At 39.4% G+C, this 20,891-nt stretch overlaps 1 pseudogene; it reads right to left on the bottom strand.

Moving 5' to 3' along the window:
- LOC116480558 (small ribosomal subunit protein eS6-like) overlaps positions 1–20,680 on the bottom strand; it is a 49,276-nt pseudogene extending 28,596 nt beyond the window's left edge.
- Positions 20,681–20,891: the final 211 nt, after the last annotated feature.

Here is a 20,891-nt window from a genome sequence, read left to right as displayed (position 1 = left end):
GGTTTTGAGTGAGTTTCTTAATCCTGAGTTCTAGTTTGATTGCACTGTGGTCTGAGAGACAGTTTGTTATAATTTCTGTTCTTTTACATTTGCTGAGGAGAGCTTTACTTCCAACTATGTGGTCAATTTTGGAACAGGTGTGGTGTGGTGCTGAAGAAAATGTATATTCTGTTGATTTGGGGTGGAGAGTTCTGTAGATGTCTATTAGGTCCACTTTGTGCAGAGCTGAGTTCAATTCCTGGGTATCCTTGTTAACTTTCTATCTCATTGATCTGTCTAATGTTGACAGTGGGGTGTTAAAAGCTCCCATTATTATTGTGTGGGAGTTTAAGTCCCTTTGTAGGTCACTCAGGACTTGTTTTATGAATCTGGGTGCTCCTGTGTTGGGTGCATATATATTTAGGATAGTTAGCTCTTCTTGTTGAATTGATCCCTTTACCATTATGTAATGGCCTTCTTTGTCTCTTCTGATCTTTGTTGGTTTAAAGTCCATTTTATCAGAGACTAGGATTGCAACCCGTGCCTTTTTTTGTTTTCCATTTGCTTGGCAGATCTTCCTCCACCCCTTTATTTTGAGTCTATGTGTGTCTCTGCACATGAGATGGGTTTCCTGAATACAGCACACTGATGGGTCCTGACTCCTTATGCAGTTTGCCAGTCTGTGTCTTTTAATTGGAGCATTTAGCCCATTTACATTTAAAGTTAATATTGTTATGTGTGAATCTGATCCTGTCATTATGATGTTAGTTGGTTATTTTGCTCATTAGTTGATGCAGTTTCTTCCTAGCCTTGATGGTCTTTACAATTTGGCATGTTTTTGCAGGGGCTGGTACCTGTTGTTCCTTTCCATGTTTAGTGCTTCCTTCAGGAGCTCTTTTAGGGCAGGACTGGTGGTGACAAAATCACTCAGCATTTGCTTCTCTGTAAGGTATTTTATTTCTCCTTCACTTATGAAGCTCAGTTTGGCTGGATATGAAATTCTGGGTTGAAAATTCTTTTCTTTAAGATTGTTGAATATCAGCCCCCACTCTCTTCTGGCTTGTAGAGTTTCTGCTGAGAGATCAGCTGTTAGTCTGATGGGCTTCCCTTTGTGGGTAACCCGACCTTTCTCTCTGGCTGCCCTTAACATTTTTTCCTTCATTTCAACTTTGGTGAATCTGACAATTATGTGTCTTGGAGTTGCTCTTCTTGAGGAGTATCTTTGTGGTGTTCTCTGTATTTCCTGAACCTGAATGTTGGCCTGCCTTGCTAGATTGGGGAAGTTCTCCTGGATAATATCTTGCAGAGTGTTTTCCAACTTGATTCCATTCTCCCTGTCATTTTCAGGTACACCAATCAGACGTAGGTTTGGTCTTTTCACATAGTCCCAAATTTCTTAGAGGCTTTATTAATTTCTTTTTATTCTTTTTTCTCTAAACATCCCTTCTCTCTTCATTTCATTCATTTCATCTTCCATCAGCAATACCCTTTCTTCCAGTTGATTGCATCGGCTACTGAGGCTTTTGCAATCTTTGCGTAGTTCTTGATACTTGGCTTTCAGCTCCATCAGCTCCTTTAAGCCCTTCTCTCCATTGGTTATTCTAGTTATCCATTCGTCTAATTTTTTTTCAAAGTTTTTAACTTCTTTGCTATTGTTTTGAATCTCCTCCTGTAGCTCGGAGTAGTTTGATCGTCTGAAGTCTTCTTCTCTCAACTCGTCAGTCATTCTCTATCCAGCTTTGTTCCGTTGCTGGTGAGGAACTGCGATCCTTTGGAGGAGGAGAGGTGCTCTGTTTTTTCCCCATCTTTGTGGTTTTATCTACTTTTGGTCTTTGATGATGGTGATGTACAGATGGGTTTTTGGTGTGGATGTCCTTTCTATTTGTTAGTTTTCCTTCTACCAGGCAGGACCCTCAGCTGCAGGTCTGTTGGAGTTTACTCGAGGTCCACTCCAGACCCTGTTTGGCTGGGTGTCAGCAGTGGTGGCTGCAGAACAGCAGATTTTCGTGAGACCACAAATTCAGCTGTCTGATAGTTCCTCTGGAAGTTTTGCCTCAGAGGAGTACCCGGCCGAGTGAGGTGTCTGTCTGTCCCTACTGGGGGGTGCCTCGTAGTTAGGCTGCTCGGGGGTGAGAGACCCACTTTAGGAGGCAGTCTGTCCGTTCTCAGATCTCCAGCTGTGTGCTGGGAGAACCACTACTCTCTTCAAAGCTGTCAGTCAGACAGGGACATTAAAGTCTGCAGAGGTTCCTGCTGAATTTTTGTTTGTCTGTGCCCTGCCCCCAGAGGTGGAGCCTACAGAGGCAGGCAGGCCTCCTTGAGCTGTGGTGGGCTCCACCCAGTTTGAGCTTCCTGGCTGCTTTGTTTACCTAAGCAAGCCTGGGGAATGGCAGACGCCCCTCCCCCAGCCTGGCTGCTGCCTTGCAGTTTGATCTCAGACTGCTGTGCTAGCAATCAGTGAGACTCCGTGGGCATAGGTCCCTCCAAGCCAGGTGCGGGACACCATCTCCTAGTGTGCCGTTTTCCAGGCCCATTGGAAAAGCGCAGTATTAGGGTGGGACTGACCTGATTTTCCAGGTGCCGTCTGTTACCCCTTTCTTTGACTAGGAAAGGGAACTCCCTGACCCCTTGCACTTCCCGTGTGAGGCAATGCCTCACCCTGCTTTGGCTGGCACACAGTGTGCTTCACTGACTGTCCTGCACCCACTGTTGGCACTCCCTAGTGAGATGAAACCGGTACCTCAAACAGAAATGCAGAAATCACCCGTCTTCTGTGTCGCTCAGGCTGGGAGCTGTAGACCGGAACTGTTCCTATTTGGCCATCTTGACTCCACCCTCCTATTTTCAGTTTTGTCTATTCTTTCAAAAGAGGCTTTTTGGACCACCTGTCTATCTTCATTGAATTCTGTCCTGAGACTCTCTCTCTGCTTACATGCCCTGACCTTCTTTTTTGATTTTCTCCCTCTGTTTTTATAGCTTTTTTTGCTGATCACAGGGTTAAGTCTGTTAGACATTCTGAAGGTCTCTTCTTGACAATATTCTCTCCAGGTGACACCCAAAACATCATTGTAAGTTCTACATGGCATTGGGGAAAGGTAGGATGAGGCCTAATCCAGGCTGTTTAATTTTCACCCATGGCCCACATTCTACTAGGGAGGGCACAGGGCAAACCTCATAGAAGTAATCACTGCAACAGGGGCAGCTGCCCGTGTCCACTGTCCTCCACCCACACTGGTGACACCCACCAGAGACTGGTGTGAATTCTGTGTGCATAGGGAGACAGGACCAAGAGAGCCAATTTCATTTGAACCCAGGGTGGAGACCAGGTGAATCTCAATTTTGAAAGAACTTTAAGTCAGTTTTTCTGGGCACCGATTCTAATTTCCTAATTGGAAGCAATTCAATAGGATGTAGCATTTCGGGTTTAAAAGATATACTCAGAAGAGGGGCTAGGATTTTTGTGTTTTGCGCCTTGAATATCTGTTTTCTCTGTTTATGGGATTTCTTTTTCCAATCATATTTTTCTCATAACACAAATGCAGTCTGATTTAGAAAGGAGGGGTCCTTATTTTAAAAACCCAAGCTCACAAATAAGATAAAATTGTGAAGTTTTGATTTGCTTCTATATTTTATTCTAAATTTTAAAGAGGAATTTTAAGGTTGCAAATTCTCTTTCTGGGCACCTTACTCCTTGTTGAAGTCTTACAGGAGTTAGGGTTGTGTGGAGGAAAGAGGAAGAGAGAAACTGAAATCTAAGGCTGTGGCTTGGAACCACAGCCAGCAGAAGCTCAAAATGAAGTTAAGGTGGAAGTGTGTCTGAATTTTAACTTAATGCAAAGGGAAAACACAGTGGATTCACAGGGAGAATTTAATACACATTCTTGTTAATCTTTCAAAGAGAGGCTGAAATTCATTCACTGATTCAAAAATAGGTATTGAATGTCAGCTATCTGTAATGTCCCCTTGAAGGTGTTAATAACCTGGCAATACATAAAACAGGCAAAACTCTACCCCCATGAAGTTTACATTCTAGGGTATATAGAGACACACACATATGAAAGGATCTACAGAAAACATCTATACACTTTAAAGAAGAAGCACAAGAAAGACTACCTGGTTCCCACTTTCCAAATGAGGACATAGAACGTTTACCTGAAAAGGACCTTCTGGTCCCTTCTCAGTCAAACCCTTCTGCACATCCCCAGGCCCAAAGATCATCCTGATGAGTGGAGGTAACATGCCCTTACTCGCCTCATAGTTTCACAACCTACACACTGAACATGTGATGTTATTTCATTTAGTTTTTCATTTTTCAGTGTCATATAAATGGACATATGACTTGCATTCTCTTGTGACTTCTGTGGCTCTATATTATGTTTTGGGGTTGATCTTCAGAGATGCCTTGACTTGGAGTTCACACATTGTCCCTACTGGATAGGATTACATGTATGACTATCCCACACTCTATGTGTCCATTCTATTATTGATATATTTGGGTTGTTCCATGTAAAAAATATATCATGATCAAGCTTTGTTGATCATTCTTAAAACTCTCTCTCTCCAGGTTCCCATATGCAAGAGTTCTTGCAGGAGTAGAATTTCTGGGTCTTTTTCCATCTACTTTCTAACTTACTTTCTAGCAGACAGAACCTCTTCTCTCAGATGCCTATTGTTGCCTTTTACAGAGTGGATGGTCAAAGTTGGTTTAAGGGACAAACTAAAAGGAACCTGGTTAATGATGAATTTCATGAGTTTCTGATTCAATTTTGCTTTGGCAAGAAGAAATAAAATGCAAGTTTAGTCATCCATGGATTTCAATTTCTAAATAAGAGGAAAGCTTTAGAAGAAGAGAATATGAAAGGAACAGTTCTTCAAAATGGGTAGAATAAACCTAAGTCACTGTGGTATCACGAAAGAACATCAGGCTGCAAACTCCATGAAGGCTGGGACTAGGAGTTCTCACAGGTGGCAGCAATAATGAGAACAATGTCCATATCCAGTATGGGTTAGCAATTAATTAAAGGGGATGTGTAAGAGGCCTAGTCCCATGCCCACCACGCAGTAAGAGATGTGTCCAGTCTTATTTCCTTCCCTGAATTTCAGCTCTTCCACTGACAAGCTCTGTTACCTTTAATGGCTTGCTTGGTCTCCCTGTAACTCAGTTTCTTCATCTGTGAAATCCCATTCATGAAAGCAATCCAAAGAGCCAGGTGTCACAGTTTAAAGAGGAAATGAAGTTCCAGCTATTTTGGAGTGATTGTCAGTGATGGGAAGCTGGGAGAATCAGCAAACCAGCAGAAGGAAAATGTATCTCTTGCTGACATGTCAGCACAGGCTGTGAGGACAGACAAGGGGCAGATCAACATACAGCATCAACCATCTTATCATCTTATATCACTTATAGGCTACTTTAAAAAGATCTTCACATTTCTTTGAGTCAAGAACAGCCAGACCAAGTGGTCCTTTCCATCCTGGTGCCTGGATGGAGGGCCCCAGAGTCCCTTAGGCCTTGGATACTGGGCTGAGATTTCTGGCAACAGCAGTGGTAACAGACTGCAGGTTTCAGGCAGCTCAGAGGCAACCTACGCTAAAACCATCAGTGTAGCCAGATAATAAGGAAGGGATTACATGGATTGATGAGGCCAAGGAAAGGATTCTGGCAGAACAAAGTGGGATCTAGAGGCCTTGCTAGGCCATGCAGAGAATTTCAAATTCACGATCCAGGTCAAATGGGGCTGCCAAGGTTTTCTGTTGGTATGGCTCCTGCCAGTAAAGAGGAATAACCCTGGCTTACTTGCTGCCTATGCCCAGTAGAGTAATCCATTCTGAGATGCAGCATCGATGAACTCCAAAGCCCCCATTTCTCTTGCAGAGAGAGGCCAGCAAATCCTTTCTTTTCAGGGGAATTGTGTCCCTGGCATCTCCTGGTAGGTGCCATTCACTGACCAGGCTATCAGGATGGCTGCGTGTTGGCTCAGAGGATTCTCGCCCACTGGAAGCTCAGAGAATGGGTCAGAAAAGCACTCTTAGCCTCAGACTACCTTGGGAGCTTCACAGATGGGGCATCTTGGCCTTACAGTTGCTCTTTAGACATTGGCTCCTTTTGGAATAAGCAACAGAAAAGCTTGGCTTTCAAAGGGCAGCCAAGACATGGCAGAGAGGCTCTCCAGATGGTGGCAGAACAATCAGTAGCAATCCCAGCATGGGCTCTGGTGGCTCAATTTGCTTAGATATACCAGATCACAAGGAACTAAGAACCCCAATCTTCTGTTGCCTGAGGTCTCTGGAAAGTTTGGTAGGATAGAGAAGCTGCTGCTTCAGAGCTTTCTGAGGCTTCTATGGAGAGAATGGGTAAATGCTTCTTCAGATTGCAATGAAGTTTATAGGCTATTTACAGGAAAAAAAAAAAAAAAAACCATCTAAAAAGGTGAGAGGAAGCACTCCTGCTCTGCATCAAAGTCTCCTTGGCCTTCAGGCCTGCTCTGGTATTTAGCTCTCTCACCCCCAGGCCTCCACAGGACTTGATGGTCCTAGTCCAGAATTCTTTTTCCCTAACCTCTCCTAAGCTGCGAGTCATTCTTGTGGACCTCAATACCCAAACTCCCAAACCTTTTCCCTCTGGGAAATGGTCCTCCAGTGTTGCCCTGAGGCCTGTCCTGTAGGAGTAGGTAATACACACTTGGGATCTTTAGCTATGTGTGCCTGAGCTAGGGAAGTGAGACAAGAGCAGGGAGAAAGTGGGCCATGATCTTGAGGATTAGAGAGTGGTGAGAATTCTCGTTCTACCACTTACTAACCATGCATTTTGGGCAAGTCACTGAAGGATAAACAAGAAAAAAAGACTCAAGTGCTGCACTGATTATTGTGAGGATTTAAATATACTTTTTTGGGAGAAAATGGAAGGGAAGAGATGGGGAGAGAGAACAAGCTAAGCACAGTGCTTAAATGCCTACTGAGTAGTAAGTGCTTGATAAGAAGGAGCTGTTATTATTATGATAGGAAAATGCTCATGTGCACAAACACTTTTTTTTTTTTTTTTTTTTTACAAAATTTTAAATGATTTCAATAGAATGCTAGGTTAAAAGATCTGATCACAGATCATCAGATCCAGTCACTTTATGTTTTAAATTAGGAAAGCGAAACTAAGCCCCAGGAGAAGTGACCTCCCTGTGGTCACCTAGGGGCAGAGCCACTGCTGAGAACTAGGGCTCCTGACCCCAACGCCCTGTCTACCTGGCTGTTTGCCTTAGAAGGAGTCAAACAGACCTCACGGTATCACCTACCATCTGGTAAATGAGAGTGATTGGCAAGAGATCTCCTTACATTGCAGGGAACAGAAAATTGCTCAATTCATTTCCTTGTAGACAGTGGTGAAAATCTCATTCAGGAGAAAAATGGGAGTGTGTGGATGATCAATTGATGTCATCCCAATGTACCTAACAACCCTCAACAGACAGCCTTGGGGTAATGAGCTATCAGCTCTGTAGGGCTCTGGTTGTGCTGGACATCTTCTGTTTGTTGCTCCAGAACTGCTCTCAACCTTCTCCACCCTGCTCCCTGTCCTTGGAGGCTGACCAATGTGGACCATGCCAACAGGCTTCCTGGCCCCTGGGACCTGGTTTGGTTCAACCAAACAGGAGCCCTGGCAGGACATCAAAGAGAGGAAGGGAAATGAGAATGGAGAATTACATTCCTTTTCCCTCCCTGCGAGGTTACCTGTGGCTGGCCATGTCCCTCAACACAAGGTCATTGTCCCTCACATGATAATCTGGGTGTTCAAGATGACTCTCTTCTTCAGGATTCCCACAACTCTTCCTCCCCTCGTCCTTTTGGGCTTAGGGGTGATGATGTCTCTGCTCTTATTAACCCTGGGATATTATCATCCCTTGTGGCTTCCCTATATGCTATCCACACCTTGTAAATAAACTATCCTTGAATTATCCTGAGTATACTATCTGCTTACTTTTGGAATTCTAATTTATATACCAGTCATCAACTTATCTTAAACCAAGATCCAGCTATAGGCCCCCAGGAGATGACCTGTGTTGGCTAGGGAAAGAATTCCATATCAAATAATCCTGTCTTTCTGAATATGCCTGCTTTCTTGCTATATCTCCCTTATTTAGCCCTTCTTAAGGACTTTGCTGATGGTGGTAATGGAGTCTGACCCTTCCATGTTCTGAGAGAAATTAATGTGTTATAAATAGCAGGTAAAGGTGAAAAGAGAGGGGCCTACCTCAGTCTCTATCTTGTGAACCTTATGGGGCCTCTTTTTGGTTTTCTGACCTAAGCTGAGCTTCAGAAAAGCAACCTGAAAAGCCATGGATTGTAGCAGTTTTATAACTAATTCTAACCCTAAATCCATTTTCAATAGTTATGAAAACTGACTTCTTGAGATATGGAGATAGGATTAGTTGAAATATAAACCCTTATTAGAGTTTATGGTAAGTCTAGGAGCCAATCTCATGTTTACAATCTTTGAAATTTTCTTACTCTACATTTTCCTGTTTTGTCTTACAATAAAAATTAGATAGTAAGCACTCTGGGGACAGAAAATATACTTTTGTAAAATTAATTTTTTTAAATTTGTAGTCACTAAAGTCAGGCACTAAACTGGACATGGAAGATGCAATGGTTACTAAGAAAGATGTGATCACTGTAATCAAAGAACATATGGTGTAGCCCTGGGTAAATTATGGCTGCAAGCCAACTACCTGTTTTGTCAATAAAGTTTAATTGGAACACAGACATGACCATTTGTTTATATAATTTGCTTTCTGGCTACAAGGCCAAGTTGAGTAGTTGCAACAGAGATTTACTATCTGTAATATTTACTACCTAACCCTTTACAGCAAGTTTGCTGACTCCTGGTCTAGGCATATGCCTTCCCATTACCTGGCACAGCACTAGGGACAATTTTTTTTCTACAAACAGATTATATTTTCTACAGTTTTACAGTTAGTTAGATCAACAGATTATTTGCAGCTGAAAAGTATCATCACTTTCCTGTTAGTAGGAGATAATCCTTAGTGGATTATTTTTAATCTTTACATCTTAAATAATTTGCTGAAATTTCTGGATGCTGTTGACATAAAAACAATTTTTTTTCTTGTTTTTTGGTGGATCAGTGTGAATTCAATACACCTGTGCAGAAGTTTCAAAGGGGGAAATATTCTGATGCAGAGGGTAGAAGGAAAGGATTGAATAGAACCTTGATTGCTCCCATTCCAGGATGTGTCATCTGGTTTTCTGCTGCTCTTAGCCTTCTCTAAATGCACTTCTGCTGTGAATTTCTTTCTAACTTTTTGCTCATAAATGTGTGAAGAAAATCAATAGGCTCAGAAATCTGTTCTAACCATTTCCCTCTTGGTATTTAACAGCAAGTGAGTAGGGCAACATTGTAAATATTCTAGGGAAGAGAAAAAAGTTGACAATTGCTACTTCGGTTTACTCAGTGCCTAAAGCTGGCTTATATGTACTCTTTTGGGCCACAAATGCAAAATATCGTGAATAGAAATTACTCCAATCAAGGGTAGCCTTATAATCTTTGGTTATCTCAGTTTATCTGCATGATCCATTCAATGTGGAAGAAATTCACACAGGCCCTATATTCTAGGCACTGTGATCATCCTAAGAAAATATAGTAATGATGTAGCCCACAACACCTTATTCAGAGGATTTACAATCTATCTAGTAGAGAAGGGTAAAAAAAGGGCTACATATATATAAAACAGCAGTGTGATTTAATTGCCACACATAGTTTAAGAGGACTGAAAAGTCCAGAGGAAGATAGAATTAATGAGAGATGGAAATAATGCAGGAAATGTTTTGGTATTGGACTAAGGCCTTGGAATAAGGAGAGGAGGATATTCCAGGAGATGTAACAGTATAAGCAAAGGTAAGGACTTAGGTTGTGCAGTTACATGTGGTTGGATTATGGAAAACCCACTGCTTGGTAAAGAGGTAGGAAAGGTCATCCAGCATCTTAAACATTCGTGTAAAAAGTCTGGACTTAAGTTTGTAGGCAATAGGGAACCATTACGTTTCTGAGGATAGGATTGGCATGCTTGAAGCTTCTCTGTAAGATTGCGATGGTAGCTATCACAGTGATATAACTGATTGGGGGATGAGAAATTGGAGGTGTGAAGGCCACTTAGATAGGGATACTCCAGGTGAGGCTAAATACTTACAATACTCCAGGTGGAGGTAAATGTGGTTATAGGAATGGACTTCCTATGGAGATACATGAGGCAGGCTTGGCACTTGTCAGAATATGAGTGAAAAGGAGATGATGGTGACTTAGTGTCTAATTATGAAGCAAGGGCTTCAATATAGAGAGAAATACAATAATATGTATCCCAATTCTGATTGCATCCAAGATGGACCTACTAATCATGATGCATCAGTCCAAAACAAAACATATTTCTAGACCTACTATACTGATCTATGTCTGTTAGGCCCCAATTTAAGAATGCCCCTCCTCCAAGAATAATTTTTCAGACGTGGAAACAGGTCTTGTTTATATTTGTGAATCAATTACAATGTGAGAAATTGTAGAAAAATTGTAGGAAAAAGCCAGTATCTTTTATGCTTTTGTTATTCACTAAATATTCTAGTACAGTACTAGGCATACAGTAAATGATACTAAACGAGTCCAGAATAACTTATCCTGATAGACAACCTCTGAAATATTAGGTCATGCACACATCAAAGCTAACTGCCTGGAGTGATGAGCTCTGGACAGAAGAGGTCCTAACCAGATATCCATTAGGTCCATCTGGATGTATGTCAGGAGAGTTATTTTAAAAGGCCCCAAAATAAGAGTCATTACAATAGCAAAGAGTGATTTTCACGGGACTAGGAATGGTGCTGCCTAGATGGGCTGTTGCAATGATGACTTTCAGGCACTTTGGGCAGCAGTGAATATGTTGGGCAGAGTTGCATGGTGACAGAATTGAGACAGAATTGACACATATAAGACCAATTTTGGTTGATTTTAATCAAAGGTGAGGAATTTTTATGTCCTTGGGTTAATGGGAGAACAATGTGGAACATGAAAAAGTGATTGATAGAAAATGCTAACTAGGGCTCCTTTCTCAAGATGCTCCTGGGGGAGCATCTTCTCTGCTCCAATATTTATTGAAGATGGGGAAACCTTCCACAAGTAAGTCTTTTCCAACACTGTGAGATTGAAGCTGCTTCACACACACACAAAAGTTTGCTTTCACTTGTGGGATACAAACTATATGAACACGTCCCTTCAGCACACATATCACTTAATGTTAAAATATTAGAAGCATTCCTATTAAAATCCAGAACAAGAGAACTATGGCTGTTATGATTGCTACTATTCAACATAATAATGGAGGTCCTAGACAATGCAATAAGATATGGAAAATATATAGTGGCCACTAATAGGAAAGAGATACTGTCAATATCATTTGGATTTATATAAAAATCTAAGTAGTTTGTCAGGCAGTCTTCCTTGAATTTTCTATTTGAACTCTTAAGAAAATTCAGCAACATGGCAGATTCTATCTTCCTATCATCTATCTATACAACAGTGATAGTTATAAAATAAAATTTTCTAATATGAATATGAAGAAAACCATAACATTTACTGAGGGATGTAAAAAAAGATTTGATAAAATAAGTATATTTATGGTTGAGAAGACTCAATAAATCCTTCATAAATCTAAGTTCAGTGCAATCCTAATCAAATTTCTATGGAACCTATCAAATTGATTCTCAAATTATTACAGAACAGAAAATATATAAGAATAAATCAATTTTTAGAAAAAATGATGGGGACATGTCTTATTAGACAACAAAATATACTAGAAAGCTATAGTGATGAATAGGACATGAATAGGAAATAAAATAGATTAAAAAATCAGTAGAACTCAAAAGAATCTGAAGATAAACCAGATATAAATGCATGTTAGAAATAACATTTTCTGTAATTGAAGAAAGAGCTGGAGGCAACTGGGTAGCAATCTGAGAAAAAAAATTAAGTTAGATCCATATTTATTTTTTAAAGGTGAAAAGCATTATTATAAAATAAGAAAATAAAGAAAAAAATTAGAAATAAATATTGGAGCAGAGAAGATTTTAAGTTAGACAAAGAAGTTGATTAATTTGACTCTATATAAATTATCTGACAAAAGATATCAAGTTTAAAGGCAATAACATATGTTGCAACTATTTTCTTTCAATCTAGTAGACTGAAATATTTAGAGTTTCCATTACCAATAAGGAAAAAAGATAAAGAGAGAAAGGAATATGAGCAGGCTATTTACAGAATAAGAAATGCAAATGGCCAATAACATATAAAAAGATGCAAAAAGAGAAATATAAAATAAACAGTGAAAAATCAGTTTTTCCCCCATAAATATAGAAGATGAGGAGGAAGAAGAAGGAAAATGAAAGAAGATGATGATGAAAGGTTCTATTTACTGTTGGTGCTGATATTGATACCGACTCTTCTGGCAAAAAATTTAAATGTTTATCGAAATGTACGCATAGCCTCTTATTTAGCAATTCTTACTATAAGGATTTTTCCTAAAAAGTATTTCCATGTGTACAGAAAGAATAATCATTGCAATGTTGCACGTTATAGTGACAAATTGAACACAACAAAATGTCCGTTAGTAAGGCACAGTTAAATGAAATATACCACATCTATACTATGAAATATTATGCAACAATGAAAAAGAATGAGATAATGTGTATTCATTAAAATAGAAAGATCTCTAAGACATATTTCATTTGTAAAAACAATTTGCAAAACAATATTCGATATAATCCCATGATATAATCCCATTTGTGTAAAACAAGCAAACAAAACAAAAATATATAATTTTAAATTTAAACACATATATGTAAATATATAGAACAAAATCCAGACATATGTCCAGCAAACTGAATAGAGTTGTTATATCTAGAGAAGACTGTGAAATTTGTGTGGCAAAAGGGATCCTTCTTGTAGGATTATTTGTTTGAATTTGTATAAGAATGTACAAATTAATTATATCCTTAAAAATAATAAACATAACTAAAAAATGAAAACAAACCAAAATTCAAGCACATAGGATTATGGCTCATGCTTAAAGGAGTTTGATCTAAGTATGTTTTTTTTACATTATGTAATTGTACATTCTTCCTTCCCAATGGACTTCTTATTTCCCTTTTAGGATTTATCCTTGGAAATGTCAATGCCAGAGACCCATCCGTTAGCTAATTAGGCACATTTCTGAGTATACAATTACTTTTAGGCATAGCAGATGTTGCATCTCATGTCCAAACCTTGGCTAATGTGTAGATCATTAACTCGGGTCTGACTCACATTAAATTTTGTGAAGATATAAGGGCCCTTCTTTTGTTTGTTTAATAAAGAGCTAAAAATTTCAGCTCCTTAGTGATGTAAATTTATTAGCTTGCATTAGCTTTTCTCTAGATTTTTACATTATCCTGAGTTCTCTATATAATATTGATCATATCACCGACTAGAATCCAGGCTTTAGCCATAAACGGATAAGAATTGGACTTTCAATCATATAATCAAACAAAGCTAGAATGGATATACAAATAAAACCATTTTTGCTTAGCATTACATTTTTCTCTGCAAAACAGGAAAGTTGTGAAAAATCAATCATGGCACAGTTTTGCTGAAGGGAATGTTATTTTTATAATGATGTCTAGTTTCAAACATCTTGTTGGGTCACCTTCCAATTTCCATTGACTTCATCAGAACTAGTAAACAGGGCACCAACTACGTTGAGGCCTTTGCTTTAGACAAACCTGGATTTTGAATTGTAAAGGAAAAGAAGGTCAAGCCAACTGCTTGAATGTGCCACTTTCCTGTGCCTGGCACTGGCTTCCACCAGTTGTCTTGTTCAACAAATACCAGTGAGCACCTACTAGGTCCCAGGCAGAATACTAGGACCCGGGATATGGAAATCGGTCCAACAAAATCTTCCCCTTGTGCTGCTCACAGCCTTGTCATCACAAAGATCAATTAGAGAGAGGATGACTGAGCTGCATGGACCACTCTACTCACTCAACCCTTATGTGTTTTAAGGCCTTTGGGGTGGGGCACTGTGCTCACCCTGGGGACACAGCAGTATCCTATAAGACTCTCTTGCCCCTTTTGGACGTACCGTCTGTAGGGGAGAAAAGACATAAAGTGAAACATGCTATGATGGCAATGGAAATATGGCAACCTAGGAGGGACCTACTAAGCTTAGCAAATCTGTCCCTGAGGGGGTCAGAAAAGGCTTCTTTGAGGAAGAGAGTTTTAAGCCATGTGCTGCATGAAGGATGAGTGAAAGTTTGTAACTAAGGGATGAGGGGTAGAAGAATTATAAATGGGATAAGCCTATGCCAGATATGGTGATGGGTACCTGGGGTCCCAAACAAAGGGCTTACTTTCCTGTCTCCATCTCTTCCTCATCCTGCTTAGAATCCTACAGGATCTCCTCTCCCTTCACCTCAAGCCATGACCCCTGACTCTTAAACCCAATCCACATAGGCCCCCTCAACCCCTAGTGCAGCAACAGCCCCTGGATGCTCTTCTTGGTCTCCCCATTTCTACTCTGAGTGACTCCATCCTCCTCCCTCACCCTATCACCATCCAAATGACAGCAAAGTAACTGACAGCACTGCATTTGGGCAGTTCCTCTTTTTCAGCTGTCCTTTTATGTGTATGAAACCATGGCCTTGTAAAAGTACAGGGTACTGATCATCTTGAGGTTGCCCTGGGATGCTAAATCATCCTAATATCCCCACTTGCTGTCCTTGCTTTCAGTAATAACAAGTCAGGAAAACACATCCTCAGTGTACTTTTTTCTCCTGTGGTCTAATAGACACTTTCCAATTTGCAATTGAATTTGGTATAATCTGCACTTCTTAAGGGCTACACATCACTGGGGAAAGCTTCTGCATTTATCGTAATAAACTCTCATAGTGAATAGCATTTATTATAAGTTTCCCAGAATCTCTGAATGATAAGCAGACCTCCCAGCTACCTCTACCACCCTCACTCCCTCCCCTAATTAAAAGCATATAGATGTGTGTATAGATGCTAGGATTTGGCACCTGCTTTATAATTATTCAGGAACATGACTCAGCTATTTTGGAAGCTATTTTGGAATCCCACGGGGGAGGGACTGGAGGGTATGGAGAGTAGAAAATTTGCCCTTGTCAGAGAAAGAGAGGAGAGAGAAGGGATAGAAATCTCTGATCTCTCCTTCCTCTGAATACTAAGAACTCACTGGGCAATTGTTTTGTTAGTTGTTTTTTTTTTTTTCTTTTTTTTTTTTCTTTTGTGTCTAGTAAACATTAAGCTCTTACAGGTTGGTGGTAGTACTGTATACCCCCAAGTTGTGCCCAAATCATATCAAGCATAAAGCCTTGCAAATAGTGTACTAGTGAACAATTGTTGTCCATGACGTTAGGAAAAGTAAAGAGAAAATTCTTAAGTAAAAGAGGTAGAAGTATATGTGGAAGGGAAAGTCAAGGACTGGCACTGACAACTTATATCTTCCAAAATGTGTCAGAATATTTCTGTTTAAAATAAATAGTTAGGCTGGGTACAGTGGCTCATACCTGTAATCCCAGCACTTTGGGAGGCCGAGGCAGGCAGATCACAAGGTCAACAGATTGAGACCATCCTGGCCAACATGGTGAAACCCCATCTCTACTAAAAATGCAAAAATTAGCTGGGCATGGTGGCATGTGCCTGTAGTCCCAGCTACTCGGGAGGCTGAGGCAGGAGAATCCTTGAACCTGGGAGGTGAAGGTTGCAGTGAGCCAAGATCACACCACACTGTACTCCAGCCTGGCAACACAGTGAGACTCCGTCTCAAAAAATAAATAAATAAATAAAAAATAAAATAAAAATAGTTAATATTTTTCACCTGTAATTTAACAAAGGGAAAAGGTAAGGAGATATTAACCTAAATGTTGATGTGGACAGAAGCACTGTGGGATAGGCACTCTGACTCCCAACTGGGAGCACAAATGGATATTATTTAACTTTATTTTAGGTTCAGAGGGTACATATGCAGGTTTGTTACATGGGTAAATTGTGTGTCCCTGAGATTTGGTGTATAAATGATACTGTCACCCAGGTAGTGAGCATAATACCCAATAGGTAGATTTTCAACCCTTGCCTCCCTCTTGAAGTCCCCAGTATCTATTCCTATCTTTATGACTGTGTGTAGTCAATGTTTAGCTCTCACTTACTTATAAGTGAGAATATGCAGTGTTTGCTTTTCTGTTCCTGTGTTAGTTTGCTTAGGATAATGGCCTCCAAGTGCATCCATGTGGCTGCAAAGGAAATAATTTTGTTCTTTTTTATGGCTGCATAGTATTCCATACTGTATATGTACCATGTTTTCTTTATCCAGTCCACTGGTGATGGGCACCTGCCTAGGTTGATTCTATGTCTTGCTGTTGTAACACTGCTTTAGGGGAGGGGGAGGTAGAGAATGGCAATTAAATCATATTAAATTGTTTATGTTCTCTGACCTAGGAATTCCATTTCTAAGATTTATGCTAAGGAAATATTTATTTAATATTAGTAGTGAGAATGTATGAGTGGTCATAAAATATTTTTTCTCAATATTATTTGTAACAGACAAAATTAGAAACAACCTAAATGTCCAACTGTGTGGGAATAAACCAGGGAACATCCACTCGATTATAAATTGTGTAGCAGAGAGGGATTAACAGCCCCCACGGGGGAGGGATTCCACAACCGCCCATTCTAGATTACATGGCCTGGGCAGAGTTGCTTTCCTGCTTATGTTTATCTGTAACATGGGTATAAAAACTGTTGCCTAATAAGGTCATCACAGTATCTACTGAAGGCTAGCACTGTGGCTGAAATATGGTGGACATTTCATAAATGAGAGCTACTAAATATTCATGAAATCTGTGAAAACAAGGAGAAAGGCTTATGCTATCTTAAAGGTAAAACAACATAGCATTTCACATTAAAAAAATAACAATTTTAAGTAGAAAAAAGACTTAAGGATATACAAAAAAATTGTTGAGTGAAAATATATTACTAATAGAACTAGAGTAATTTGAGTTTGTGTTCTGCATTTTTTCTGACATTTTTTCATAAGTATACATAATTTTTAAAATACGGAAAAACTTCTTAACTTATGGATAATAATCCATTTCTACATTTTCTTACCCTTATAACCAGTGATATTTCTAGGTATCTATTAAATTAGCACTACTAGTAGAAAGAAAACACATACAGTGGGGATCTAATACGGGTGGTGGGTATGAATATAAAGGAGGAAGCTGAGGCAAAATTACTATAGAGAGTTTGTTTGGGTCAAGATTGAGAATAGCTGTTTAGGGCACACTTCCAAGTTGCCAAAGGAGAGGCTCAAGTTTTTAAAGAAGTGACAAATCAGGAAAGGGTTAATTACAAAATCCATAAAAGTTGTCCACAAGGTATTATCATTGGTTTACAGAAATAACATTGATTAGCAATGAACTATACATTGCTGAACTATAGGGTAAGAGTTATGGGGTCCAATGTATGGCATTTTATAGCTATTTGGCATCAGTTAGCCTAGACCCCACATAGCAAGTGGCTTCAAGAGGTAACGGTTTTTCACAAGCCAGGAGTGATGTGACTGTTCTTTTTCATTCCAATGCCTCTCTGGGCCTGGTAATTTAAAGAGGCTTGTGTTCCTTATATAAAAAGTGTTTTTTCTTTCTCATAGACAAGCACAGAACTGACAGTTGAGAGACTTGGGTCTTTTCCTGCTTTATGACCTTGGGCAAGTGACCTCGTGAAGGTTACTGGCTTTCTCTGACCTCTCTTTCTGGAAATGAGAATAACAATACTTGAGTGATTGTCTCACAACTATGAGAATATTATGTAAGACTGAAAAAAGACTTTAAAAAATGGGAAATGGATTACAAATGTTCATTACCTTTCTATTACAGGCTTTATCTCTTCAAAGATTGAATCCTGCCCCTTGTGAAAAAGCCAACTGGGTTGGAAACCAAGATTCATCATGAGCCACATCCACTTTTATCCTTATTTAATTTCTTGTCTTTATGCTTTAAAAAGAAAATCAATACATGGATCTTAGATAGCATTTGTTTTCTTTTTTTCTTCTTCTTTCTCAATGAATTTCAACCAGAAACATCTGCTGTCAGATTAGGAGTGACTAAGCTTGATGTGACTTTCTCAGTTTAGATATTTAGGATCATCAGCTCTTGCTTATATCAATTTGCTGCCAGTTGGTCTTACAAACCAAAATAAAGCGGCAGAAAGAGGGAAGAATGTCAAATACCCCAACAGCCAAAGGAAGACAGTACTCATGAGCTCAGCCCTGCTCAGTCAAGAAATTGCATTTATGATGTGGTAAAGTAGTAAATAGCACATTCCATGATCGTATGGTCATTTTCAGATGTTAGCCTATCCTTCCATGCTGAAACCTAGCAAATAAGAAGTCTTGAAGTGTTGGTCATCTCTAGTAGCCAGACATATAGCTTTACCCGTAAGAAAACATTTATTTTTTAAAAGACTTACTGCCACCTCAATATACCATGCTTTTGAAGACCCTGAGTGTTACATTTATTATTTTCTTTGCTTGGTACACCTTTCCCCCTTCCTACGTCTGCTTACATAAATTCTCACTCTTTATCCAGGTGAATCCATTGATGTTGGTTTTTCCTGAAGTCATATCTGAGTTCTTTATGTCTTTGACTCCTCAAACGATACACAAAGTCTAATCTTTTCTAACTTGTATGCAGTGAGCAAGTCTAACTTTTAAAACAGAAAAATTCATTATATTAAAAAGTAATTGCATATATATACATACATTTAATACTTACATATGAATTATCCCTCTGTACTTATGTACATGACATTTAAATTTCTCTAAATTATTACTTAGAAAAGGGGCAGTTATTTCATATTTGAGTCCTTATGAAGGTCTCTCATGTTAAGAGACCTGTCCTTCTCCCAGTCACTTCATTTTGAATAATAAAGGATTGTTTAGGGGAAGATAGTGGCTCTCGACCTTGGTTGCACAATGGGATCACCTAGAGAACTTAAAAATCTTCCAATGCCTGGACTGTATCCCAGATCAGTAAATCAGAATCTCTGGGAGTGTATCCAGGCATCAGTGTGTTTTAAATACACTCTAGGTGATTCCAATGTACACCCAGAACTGAGAACCTGCAACAACCTTAATCAATGCTAGATAATTTCATCTGACAGAAGCAGGAATTAAGCACAGCTTTAGTGAGTATTTCTGGGTGCAAAGACTTCACCATTGCAAATGATGAATATCATTATTTAAAAAAATTAAAAGTCATTTTTGAAAGGATACATAGTCACTATAAGCTGCAAGAGTCTCAAATATATATCTACAGGAAAAATGAGAAACATATATTATGCTATTGAGTTCTAGTGGCATGGGATAAAATTTCCAGTGACAGAACTGTGCCTGAAATCAAAACGTGTTATAGTTGAAACAAGTTAGTCAGCCGTGAATAAGGTGTATAAGAAAACTTTGTCAGATGATTCAAGAAGGGAGCCTAGAGATGATTAAGACACTGACGTCAAAGTCCCATATGAAAAATTTGAATAAAATTGTTCTGTAAAATGAGTGTAGAAAAAGTAATATTTCTAGATCAATATATTAGAGAACATTTAATTCAAATATATGTTATAGTTAAATTAAGAAATAAGATATTGATCATTTAAACCACATCTCTAAGCATTGATAGATCCAAATTGAACACAAACATTAAAGTCAGTGGGAAAATACCTTGTATTTGTGGGCCCCCTTGTTTGGTTGCATTTATGTTATTTTTCTGCTTTCACTTGCTAAAATTAAGCTCTTTAAGGACAGAGGCGATCTCTTATTGACTTGTTTTTAAAACATACTCAAATGTAGATTCAGGTTTTGTGGGATCAGAAGCATGTATAATTTGGGAAGCACATTTTATACAGAAGAATACAGAATGACCATAGGACGTTATTAGGGGCCCTCCCAATGCCATGAAGTGCAGGGCTCTGAGGCTTAAACCTCGTGAGGTTCATGGGAAATTCACTTCCACACACACTGTAGTGCCTAGCACCGGTGGCTGGATAAGATGCTGATATATCTTAAGTTGCATTGCTTTCCTTAAACAAATAGCCTGAAAAATCCTAAAATGATTTGGAGCATCCTTGATTGATCTCCATTTTCTAAGAAGGCAGGGACAATTTCCTGTTTTGGAGTAGAGCATAAGAAGGCAAAGGTGCATTCAGTGTCGTTACTGAAAATTGAGCTAGGGCAAATGAAAACCCCACATCTGAGGGACAGATGTGGCAAATCACGTTTGGGCCATGGAGCTCCTGAAATGGAGGTGGGGAGGTATGAAGCATCTGGTGGTACACAAATAGTATGGTCTAGCAGAGATTTTTCCCTGTCCAGAGATTCCCATTTCCTGTAGAGTGAAAAGGACCTATTTAAAAACAGTTTCAGACTCTTACTGTTTGGACCACTGACTTCCACGTGGGCTCTCTGCGGCAGGGGCATCTGCTCATTCAGCTTGGTATCCCTAGCACATGTCTCTCACTGCCTAGCTGGCATCAAAATGCTTACTGAATTTGTATAGAAACTTTAATGTAGTCAGTGACGATGGCATCAGTATGGACAATCAGCTTCCGCATTTCAACAGGGCACATGAAATTAATAGTTTGGTATTAATTTCCTTATTCTCTCTTCAACCCAGAATTCCACTGAGGAAGCTGTTGTGGCAGGGAGACAACCTGCAACTGAGGTGCCCGGGTAAGATTCTAGGCAGATTCCAAACTCAGAAATATTCAGTCCTCCTACATTTTGGGGGAAGAATTGGCTGAAACTTCAAGAAAATTCTTTCAT

This window comes from Hylobates moloch, unplaced genomic scaffold (genome assembly GCF_009828535.3).
Source record: "Hylobates moloch isolate HMO894 unplaced genomic scaffold, HMol_V3 SCAFFOLD_3, whole genome shotgun sequence".
NCBI lineage: Eukaryota > Metazoa > Chordata > Mammalia > Primates > Hylobatidae > Hylobates > Hylobates moloch.
The sequence above is the reverse complement of the archived record's forward strand: the minus strand, read 5'-3'. Positions and strand labels throughout refer to the sequence as shown.